The sequence below is a fragment of the Simochromis diagramma genome, unplaced genomic scaffold (genome assembly GCF_900408965.1).
Source record: "Simochromis diagramma unplaced genomic scaffold, fSimDia1.1 OVJJ01000715.1, whole genome shotgun sequence".
Taxonomy (NCBI): domain Eukaryota; kingdom Metazoa; phylum Chordata; class Actinopteri; order Cichliformes; family Cichlidae; genus Simochromis; species Simochromis diagramma.
This window is the reverse complement of record NW_024387128.1, coordinates 1,628,616-1,640,086: the sequence shown is the minus strand read 5'-3', so window position 1 is coordinate 1,640,086 and position 11,471 is coordinate 1,628,616. Positions and strand designations below refer to the sequence as shown.

General features: G+C 43.5%; 1 pseudogene; it reads left to right on the top strand.

Annotated features, from left to right (window-relative positions):
• The first annotated feature begins 5,853 nt into the window (after positions 1 to 5,853).
• Positions 5,854 to 7,641, top strand: LOC120743473 (annotated as a pseudogene).
• Positions 7,642 to 11,471: the final 3,830 nt, after the last annotated feature.

Below are 11,471 nucleotides of genomic sequence, written 5' to 3'. Positions count from 1 at the left end.
TTTGTGACGACCACGGGGAGGACATCAACAGTCTTGTGACCTGCATTACAGATTACAATAACCTCTGTTTGGATAACACCATACCCACCAGGATCGTGCGGTGTTTCATCAACAACAAACCCTGGATTACCCCAGAAATTAATGTGCAAGAACTCAGGGCTGTGTGTTGGACAGGGTCATCTGCAGTACAGGGGCCCCACAGGGAACAATTCTGGCTCTGTTTCTCTGCACTGCAGACTTCTCCCAAAACTCCACCCAGTGCAGTTCTCTAACGACTCTGCAATAGTCAGCCATATCACTGATGGGGAAGACCGGGAGTACAGAGAACTGACCCATGGCCTTGTGGACTGGTGCCAGCAGAACTACCTCCAGATCAACACTAGAAAAACCCAGGAGCTGGTGGTAGACTTCCACAGGCACAAACATCCTCCACTGCAACCACTGAACATCCAAGCTATGGACATTGAGACTGTGGACAGCTACAGGTACCTTGGTGTTCATCTGAACAATAAACTGGACTGGACTCAAAATTCAGACGCCCTCTACAGAAAAGGGCAGAGCGGGCTGTACATGCTGCAGAGAGTCAGGTCTTTTGGAGAGAAGGGCCCACTCCTGAAGACCCTCTATGACTCTGTGGTTGCCTCAGCCATCCTTTACGGTGTGCTCTGCTGGGACAACAGCATCTCTGCCAGGGGACAGGAAGGGAATGATCAGGCTGATCAGGAGGGCCAGCTCTGTTCTAGGATGCTCTCTGGACCCAGTGGAGGTGGTGAGTGACAGGAGAATGATGGCTAAGTTGTCATCCCTGTAGGACAACATCTCCCACCCCATGCAGGAGACTCTGACAGCACTGAGCAGCTCCTTCAGTGGCTGCAGCACCCACGATGTGGGACGGAGAGATTTCGCAGGTCTCTCCTTCCAACTGCTGTCAGACTCCACAACATGGTCTTTGCAGAGGACCACACACATGCAGACAGACACACACACATCCAATACACAATGGTAACTTTCGCCCTATCTCCCTGATGTGTAATAATACCTAGTGCAACTTTTCCAATATTACCAAGTGCAATTTTCCTAATATAACAAAGTATTTTATTTTAGTTTGTATAGTATTTTATCCTATTTTGTATTGTATGTCATTTTATCTTATTCTATTCTATTGTTTTTTTCTTACTTTTCTCTGCTCTTAACTTGTACTGTTCACTTTCTGCCGTGACCAAAGAAATTCCCCATGTGTGGGACTAATAATATCTTATCTTATATAACACAAAATCAGAAGGACAGTTGCCTCAAGGTGCATTGTGAGGTAAAGACCCTACAAAAACAGTTTTTGTTTGGTCAAATGACCCCCCCCCCCGTGAGTAAGTACTTGGCAACTGTGGAAAGGAAAAGGAAAAACTCCTCAAAAGGAACCAGGCTCAGGGAGGGGCAACCATATGTCCTTGCTGGTGTGGATCAGTGAATCGATGTCTAATTTACCCAAGACAAGACATCAAGCATACAGCATACAGCTTAATGTCATCCATGTAAGGAGGTGGCTGACGATTGCTCCATTCCATAGTCGGTATATACTTGTTTACATACGCGTATATTAGTGCTGTCAGCGTTAATCTCGTTAAAATGGCATTAACGCCATAACTGCATCAACACGACAAATCTCTGTTAGTGAGTTAACGCGGATCGCCCCATGCGTGGGGCTGCCCAGCGCTAATGCGTTAAAGAGCTAACAGTGCTAACGCTGGTCTAAATGTTCTAGATTTACAGAGGGCTTTTTCCAGGCCAAGACCTAAATTATTGAGATGCCATTTCCTCTCCAGCTAACAAGTTATCTGCTTTATGGTGTGGAAGTCTGATTTGAGGCAGGAGCTGATGTAGTCTGATGTAAAATTGTTAATGAGATAATCGACCTCTGTGAGAGTAGAGCTAAGGCTACTCTTCACTGTGTTGGCTCATGGCATTGAAGAACATAACAGTGGAAGAATTACATCCTTAAACGTAATTCTACTCTGATGAATTCTATTCCCCGCTGCCGTGTAATAAATCTAAGTATTATTAGGAAAGGATCAGTCAAAAGAGCGTTTTTAAGGAATATTGTTAAACATTCAGTTCTATGCCATATGTCAGATCTACAGTGTGATTAAAGTGGTAGGTGGGTTCTTTTACATTTAGAGAGAAGCTAATTGAGTCTAATAACAGATTAAATGCCATTTTGAAGCTGTCATTTTTAGCATCTACATGGATGTTAAAATCACCCACAATAATTATTTGATCTGAACTGAGCACTAAATCAGATAAAAAGTCTGAGCAATCAGACAGAAACTCTGTGTAAGTCCCAGCTGGATGATGAATAACTTTTGCGTTTTCCAGCTAGGGGTGTACAAGGCTAAGAATCAGACTTTTAAATCAACTAAAACTCTTAGTCCTTGGCTGATTAATAACTGTATTGAAAGTGCCTGACTCTGTTCTTGGCCCGTGTTTTGAGAATTGTAACAGTATGACTCAGGGATTTAAACTAACATAATCATCTTGCTGTAACCAGGTTTCTGTAAGGCAGAGTAAATTAATACATTGACCAATTATTATTTCATGTAATAATAGGGAGAGACCTCATGTTTAACATTCACTGTTTTACTCTTTGGTGCTGTTGTGGACACATTGTTCTTGTGATTTTTTTGTGCATATTTGTGTTTAAATTGTTTTTTGCTGACTTTGGGAGCAGAGACAGTTTCTAAGGGGATGCAGTTTTGGGAGGATAACAGGAGGACAGAAGCTGCAGAGGGCGCAATGTTCCCTCTAAGCTGAGCGCATGAGCAATCGCGCACTGCTGACATGGTCTCCCCACACAGAAAATCTGCGCTGCGCACAAAAATAAAATCCAGCCTCAATTGGAATTAAAGTAAATACAAGTATTTATTTTATTTCGCAGATTTTCTGTGCGTGGAGACTGTGTCAGCAGTGCGCGATTGCTCACGCGCTCAGCTTAGAGGGAACAGTGCAGAGGGGTATGCAAGACTGGTACTCTCCTTTCTGGTCTCAAATCAGATTCGTCATGTTTTTTCTTTTGTAGGGGATAAATTTAGTCAGGTTTCTAGAAAGGAAAGCAACTCCATCAAAAGTAGGTAGGATTTATGCCATTTCTTCCAACAAGACCAGGTTTTCCCCAGAATGTTTTCCGATTATCTTTAAAGATGTATCTTTAAACATTTTTTGGACACAACTCAAACAGCCAGCAATTTAAGGAGAACACACGGCTACACACGTCTGGGCCGATTGGGGAGGGGACCAGAGAAAATTACAGACTCTGACGTTTTGTCAAAGTTACACATGATTCAATATTAATTTTAGCAACCTCCGATTGACATAAACATTTAAAGTTAAGTTTTGACAATGTAAACTAACTAGCCAAAACTAGGTCCAGTAAACATTTCTTCATTCATCCATTTTAATCTAATGGGAGAAAGAAGTCCGACATATTTACACACACACATATATATATTGTTGCGCCATTGGAGTGCTCATTTGAATTGCATTAATTGCTGGGTATTGCAGGATCCAGCAAGAACATTAGCAATGCAGTTAAATAATAATTTTGTGCTGTCATGTTCAGAACCATAAGTCAGCAATAATCATAAAGTTCCAGCATCACTTTCTGTCTTCTGTCTTGCTTGTTGAGTGTAAACAACCTGTTTTATTTGTAGACTTTAGAGAAAATGTCACGTTCTGTCAGTCCTCGCTGGTCAACCTGCCCTGTTTTAAAATGTTTTGTTATGTGAAGTAGGGCTCGGGCCATATCATACCGTTCACGGTAATACCGGTATAATGTTGGGCAACGATAAGAAAATTAAATATCGTGATAGAATACGGGTAAAACGCGCATGCGCAGTGGTGGCGATGGAGAATGAGAAGGGCGAAAGCGGATCGTTAAATGAAACGGATGAACCAGAACTGGTTTGTAAAAATGCTGCAACTTCAGTGGTGTGTAACTGGTTTAGCTTTCGTCCGTCAGCTACACAACAAAGCACTATTTTTGGTAGCACAGGCTAGCGGGTCGTCGTTATTACCGTGTTTTTTGGAAAATACGGCACACTTAAAATCAATCCTTTGATTTTTCTGAAAATCGACAGTGCCCCTTATAATCCCGTGTAATCCCGTATGAATTCTGGTTGTGTTTACTGACCTGGAAACGATTTTATGTACACGGCGCTCGAAAATCTGTCAAACGTTTCAGTATGACTTTGCTAAGCTACGAAGCCGCACCACTTGATGGATTGTCGGAGCATTACGGCTATCGTAGGCGGAGCCTCGTGGAGTGACACGTACTGAGCTTCAACATAATATTACCGTATTGTGTGTGTATAACCTCTTTTTAAGTTTTGTGGATATTATACATGGTTATGCTGAGGATATGTCGGCCAGTTTCCTCTGGAAATGCCCTTTGGTTAAACTGTCAGTGAGGAATTTGCATTTGCACTGTTAAATTTTTATATAACTTAATGCACATAAAAAAACAGCTGCTTGTTTAAGTGAAAATACATTGATGGGTTTTTTTGCACTAATTAAGTTGTGGAGTTGTAAAGTATTTTGTCTAGTGTCAATTATATCGTTATCACAAATTTTCAAATGTATATTGTGATAAATATTTTTGGTCATATCGCCCTGCTCTAATGTGATGTTATGTGTTGTTATAGTTCTCTCCTAGCGTCCTTCTATGTGGGTACATTTGTATGTGCATATATGCATGTGTGTCCAGCATGCTAGTTTAATGGCGAGGAGTTCGCACACTGAAGCCAGCCACACCTGTCGCCCATTATCCTCATCAGCGGCCCCACTACTTAACACTGTGGCTAAACTTCAGTGGACGCTGGATTGCTGAGTGACACAGTCAGTACAGCCCCAGCTCTGAGGTGAACCTGTCTTTTACCCTCTCCTGTGAGAAACGTTTATCTAATCATCATGCCTTGTTTTGTCAGGAACCTGGGAAGGAGTGTTGCAGGAGCAGAGCACAGTTGTAAATATTGAGTGTTGGGATTTCACCTCTCTCACCATGGACCACGAGCACAGTGTCATGGCCCGGGTGAGTGCGGGAACGCCTCTGCATGCCGGTGATTCCACCTCAGGGCGGAGCCGCCGCACCTCCTTGTCATCACTTCACTATTAACTCACTTTGGTGAAGGCCACTAGAATCATGCAGAAACCTAGTCTTAGTTATTCTTGTGCTAACATTGATTTTTGTCCTCACAGTAATCCTCTGGATGTCAGTGCTTCCAGCTGCTACACCTGCTGCTTAATCTGCTGGTCAACTTGCAGATCCTCCACAACTCTTTACCTGCCCGGCAGAGGCAGGATTCCTGGATTCACCTGTTCTCGCACCCGGACCTCTTACCCCCCTCCACGCTTTGTGTTCACCTGCATTAAAATAAGACTGATTACAGTAACGGCTGGATCACCTCCTAAAACTGTTGCAGTGACTGTAAGGTTTCTTTTTCCTTGACTTCATCTCATGGTTCCTGCTCCGGATGTTACCTGGTGTCGGGTTCCCCCCTCTGGTCCGCGACAACCCCAAGACTCTCTCATGGAGCCCACTCCCCTGTTTACCCAGTGATAAACCAGTGTCTCGTGCTTTTTAGTTTAGGTTGCTTAGCCCGTTAGAGTCTGAAGCCTCTTTCACTGTGTGTCGCAGGTCCTGAAGCCATTTTTCAGCCACTGTGTTTTTCAATTTCAAGCCATTTTCACTGTGTTGAACGGATACATCCACAAATTAAATTAGTATTTTTTTCATTTGTCCACCAGGTGGCAGGTGCACTGCAGCAGAGGTTATAAGAATAAGCCGTAAGCGGGAGTATTTTCACAATGGCACGGTATTACAACACCGAGGAAGTCGTGGATATTCTAACGCGCTCTGACAGCGAGGATCTCCCCTCTTCACCCGCTGAGAATGCCTCTGATTCCGTGGATGACACAGAGGATTCGTCTTTCCACAGTGATCAGCTGGAGTCTTCTTCTGATTTGTCTTCTGGAGATGAGAGCGAGGAGGAGATGCACGGCGAAGCACTGGAGTGGACCTCCAAAAACGGCAAGATACGGTCCCCCTCAAGTACCGTGACGCTGCGCTACGTCCCAGCAGCAATAGGGCATATTGCGGGACCTACCCACTACGCCGTCGCCCGAATTTCTGACCCACTCTCCAGCTTCAGGCTGTTCCTGACTGATAAGATCATGCACCATATCGTTGAAATGACCAACCTCCATGGCAGACGCACAATCTCAGACTGGCGAGATTTGGATAACGACGAATTGCTGGCTTATGTGGGGCTGCTCATATTGGCCGGCGTTTACCGCTCAAAACACGAAGCCACCACCAGCCTCTAGAGCGAGAAAACGGGAAGGAGCATTTTCCGAGCCACGATGTCCCACAAAAGATTTTCTCACATCACCAGGGCCCTCAGGTTTGACGACAAGCTCTCCCGACCCCGCCGCCATACCGACAAATTGGCTCCCTTTCGCGAGGTATGGGACATGTGGACACCGCCTGATGATGTTGTTCAGCCCAGACCGAGACCTTACTGTGGATGAGCAGCTGGTCCCGTTCAAAGGAAGGTGCAGCTTCCGACAGTACATTCCGAAAAAGCCTGCCAAATATGGCATAAAGATTTGGGCAGCCTGTGACGCCAAAGTATCATACGCCTGGCGGCTGCAAGTCTACACGGGGAGAGCAGCGGGTGAACGAGCAGAAGTAAACCAGGGGATGAGGGTGGTACTGCAGATGACCGAGGGGCTCCAGGGACACGTCGTCACCTGTGATAACTTTTTTACATCATTTGCACTGGCGGAGGAACTCCTCAAGAGGAAAATAGCTCTAGTCGGCACAATTCACCAGAACAAACCAGAAATCCCACCTGTTTTGCGCCAGACAAAAGGGAGAGCGATCTACTCGTCCACCTTTGCCTTTACAGTGAGGAACACCCTCGTGTCCTACATTCCCCGACGGGGCCAGAATGTTCTTCTATTGAGCACTAAGCATCGCAAGCCGGAGGTCAGCGATGGAGAGAAAAGAAAGCCGGTGATCATCGATGACTATAACCAGTGCAAAGGAGGTGTCGACAACCTTGATAAGGTGGGTGCCATTACGCATCAGTTACGCACACCTTTATTCATTTTTGCTCATATATTCTTGTGTAAAATATACAGAGGTTTTATGTTTTGTGGGTTTTTTGTTAGGTTGTGGGCACCTACTCGTGCAGGAGACGGACCAATCGATGGCCAATGGCTCTCTTTAACAACATGATAGACGTTTCGCTGTACAACGCCTTCGTGCTGTGGACGTCAGTAGATCAGTCCAGGCTGCAGCAGAAGCCACACAGGAGGAGGCTGTACATAGAAGAGGTGGGAGAAAGTATGATCAAGCCTCATATAACCAAAAGAGAACACCTTCCCCGCTCATCAGCCGCTGCTGGATTAGTCACAGCTGTGCAGTACGGTGCTGCTGCAGGCCCCTCTGGATTGACACATCCCAAGGGCAGGAAGCACTGTGAACTTTGCTGTGACAAAATGAGGCGAGTTGGAAACAGCTGCAGCAAATGTGGAAGGTTCACCTGCCGAGCCCACAGCAAGTTTATCTGCAGCCACTGCTCTACCTGAGCAAGACTTTTACCCCTCACCCTCTCACTCTCTCTTTCTCACACTGTCACTTGCTCGCTCTCTTTCTCTCTCATACATTTACCCATTCCCAACAATATACAAGTTCTTGTTTGTCGTTGGAAAATAAATGTTTATTTTGTTCAAACTGATCTTGTATTTTTATTTACATAATCCTTTTTATCTTATTTTAGAAGGCAACAAGGTAATAGGCATTTAGTGGGGCAAGAGTGAAAAACTGTGCTCCTGCCAAAAAAATAACGGCGGATCAAAATGAATGTCAGTGGTAATCTTTGGACCATCCAAAGACCTAATTATAATAACAATCAAATATTACTTCAAATGTATTTTATGGAAAATATTTAAGTTTTTTGTTTTTTTCAGCTAAAAAAACAGTGCGCTCATGTAACAGAACTGGGATTTAAAGGGTTAAAACCCCCGAAATATAATTAAAACTTTATATGAATATTTCAGGAAGAAGTGGTTTTAAAAGACTGACCAATTTAAAGTGGAAAAAAATATTAATATATAATATTTTTATAGCACTTTTTATGGTGTGGTCGATTTTTGGCCTGAGGACCTCATAAGGATGTTTTTGAGGATCTTCCAAGGGTTAAAGTGTTTAAATGTTGCCGTAGATTATTAATGTATTTTCGTACATAGTACCTTTGTAGAAGTAGTGTATGTTCATAGTATTGAGAGCCCGCTTACAGTATTTCTCCTTTTAAGAAGTCAAGTTGCACTTCCAGCGTACAACTTTAATCCCACCTTCTGTAACGTGTTAAGGTTCTTTAGTTTAGTATCCTGTCTCACCTTCTCTTAGTTCATAGTGGAAGTGTTTGGTGTGTTTTGCATCCTTGTGCATTTAGTCTTCTTTCGAATTCTCACAGTTTCTGTGTCTCTCAGTGGTGTCCACACCTGAGTCCATATCCCTGTGTTTGGCTGCTTGGCCGTGACACACAGCACGGGAGTTACCATGGAAGGAGCCACAATTTGGAAACTGTTTCCATTTACTGTTCATTATTCACTGTCGCTAACCAGGAAGTCCTGCGTTTGGGTCCTGTTCTTGCCCTGTAGTGATGGGTCGGTCGCGAACGACGGGAGCCGGCTCCTTATCGCGAGCCGCGTGTTTTTTTTTTTTTTTTTCTTTCTCTCACCCTCTCTCTCGCACTTTTTTTCCGCTTCACTCAGCACGCAAGCCTTGTGCTTTAAGCTGGGAAGAGGGGGGGGGCGGTAGTTACACTCACTAGCACAGGAACAGAGCAGGAGGGAGAGAGAGAGAGAAAGAGAGCCAGGGACAACAACGTCACATTAGAAAGGTATAGTAATCATCCACAACTATTTTCAGTTGCGGATGATAAAGGATTCAGAAAGTTTATTCATGCAGGTCCATATGACAGAGAATATGCATCTTCTTTTTGTTTTCTTATTATAATTTATATTTAATTGTGTTGTGGTTTGCAGTGTTTTGTGTTGTTTCACTTTAAATTTGTAAAAGGAAAAAGCTGAAAATTTAAATAGTTAAAAGTTGAAATGTGAATAGTTGATTTTTGTATTATGATTTATTTATTACATTTTATGTGGAGTGAATAAATAAAAGTTTATTTACGGTGGCCCCTAGAGACAAAGCACATACAAACTTCAAATCACGTATGAACCCTGAAGCATGTACAAACTCCAAAACACGTACAAAAGACAACAGAAGTGCTCCAGGATGCTAGGGGCAGTGTTGAACTTTTGTTACCTAGTGGCTACACAAGCCAGCAAGCACCAACGACTGGATTTGGTGTGTGCTAATAACAGGTAAATGAACATTTATTTATTTATTTTTATTATTTGACTATATATGAATGCTTGTGTATAAATACACAAACAATACACATATGCTTTCATGCTTTCAATTGTGTAATTTAAGTGATCTAGGTAGCTCTGTTTTGGAAGTTCAGTTCATGCTAGAAATGTGTTTTGGAGTTTGTATGTGTTTTGTCTCTAGGGGCCACCGCCTATATTTATATATAAACATATATAAATAAAACCACTTTTTTTTTTACATTAGTAATTCCTTTGTGCATAATTTTATATTATTGTTAATAATAAATTAATGAAAGCAACAAAACAACCTGAAGAGCCGGTTCGGAGCTGAAAGAGCCGGCTCTTTTTAGTGAGCCGAACCGAAAGAGCCGGTTCTCTAAAAAGAGCCGGAAATCCCATCACTATTGCCCTGAACCCGACAGAAAGTCTCAAAGTTATAATTCTGTTATAATAATAGAATTCCAGAACAACTTAAAAAGATATAAATATGTAGTGCAGCAATCCTGTAAATGAATGCCCCTCCAGACTCCTTCCCCTGATGGATACACAGGACATTACCACCATTTTTCCTAAATGCTGCTTGGGGGTGTTATTACTCCTGGGTGCATTGTCACAGTCAGAGTATATAATTATTGTCAAGCATCAGCTGAGACAAGGATCCACCATGGTCCTGTCAAAGACTCCTCACAGTACCCAGCATCCTGTTTTCCCTGGTGCTTGTGACTGGGGAAGAACTAACTGTGACTAACTACCAACTACAAGGTTCTGGCTAGCTACGGGTTTTTAAAGGGTGCGGAGCTATGTCTCCAATTCAGGACTCCAAAACTGTAAACAGGCAACATTTATTATTAAAGGAGGCAGAGGAGTAGCTAAACACATAATACATATAATTAGCGGGTGATTCACCAATTCAGGGATTGTTCTTTGGATTAAGCATGTGAAGATCACACTGAAATAAGATGTTATCTGAAGTTTTTAATTTAATGGGCTACACAGATAAGCTACACAAAACACCACTGCCCACATAACAAAAGTGGTATGGCCCGGATCTGGCCCACACAATGTGGGCCATGTGTAAGTTGTGTGCAGCTACGGGCCAGTTGCAGACACGCTGCTGGCCCAGAACAGTTTCAGCTCTGGCCCCAGATGTCAGCCTAATGCAGGGGTGGGCAATTCCAGGCCCCAAGGGCCGGTGTCCTGCAGGTTTTAGATCTCACCTTGGGTCAACACACCTGAATCACATGATTAGGCCTCTGGAGAACTTCAGGACATGTTGAGGAGCTAATTTAGCCATTTAAATCAGCTGTGTTGGTTCAATGACACATCTAAAACCTGCAGGGACACCGGCCCTCGAGGCCTGGAGTTGCCCACCCCTGGCCTAATGTGTACCTTAATCAAGCCATGCAATAACAACATGTGCCGGAACATGCAAAGCAAACATGACAAAACTCTGTTCAGACAGTGAATGGACTGATTCTTATTTAGCGCTTTTCTACTCTCCCGTATTACTCAAAGTGCTCTATACAACATGCTACATTAACCCAATCACACACTTTCTCTAAACTGAGTGCTTCCTAACTACATTCACACTCACATTCACATGCAGACTGGAGGGATCGAACCACTAACCTTCCGATCAGTAGGTGACCTGCTCCACCTCCTGAGCTACAGCCACCCACTGCTAACAATGAGTAAACCGTCACTAGGTTTTAGATAAAGTGTACACTAACAAACCTGTCAAACCTGTATTTGAAACGTTGGCTACCATAGCAGTATAGTATTGCAACATGGCATTTGGGTCTTCTAAATAAAATAGGAAAATAGGAACATAAATAGTACCATTATTGCCAGACCTGGTCCACATCTGGCTGACATACACTCTGCCATGACACCAGTCAGTCAGAAGTGCCAGCTTGATGCCAGATCCGGGCCAGACCTGTTTTCTATGAGCCCGGGCCACATACACCAAACCACAATCGAGCCAGATATGGCATGCCATCACATAAACAGTTCCATCTATG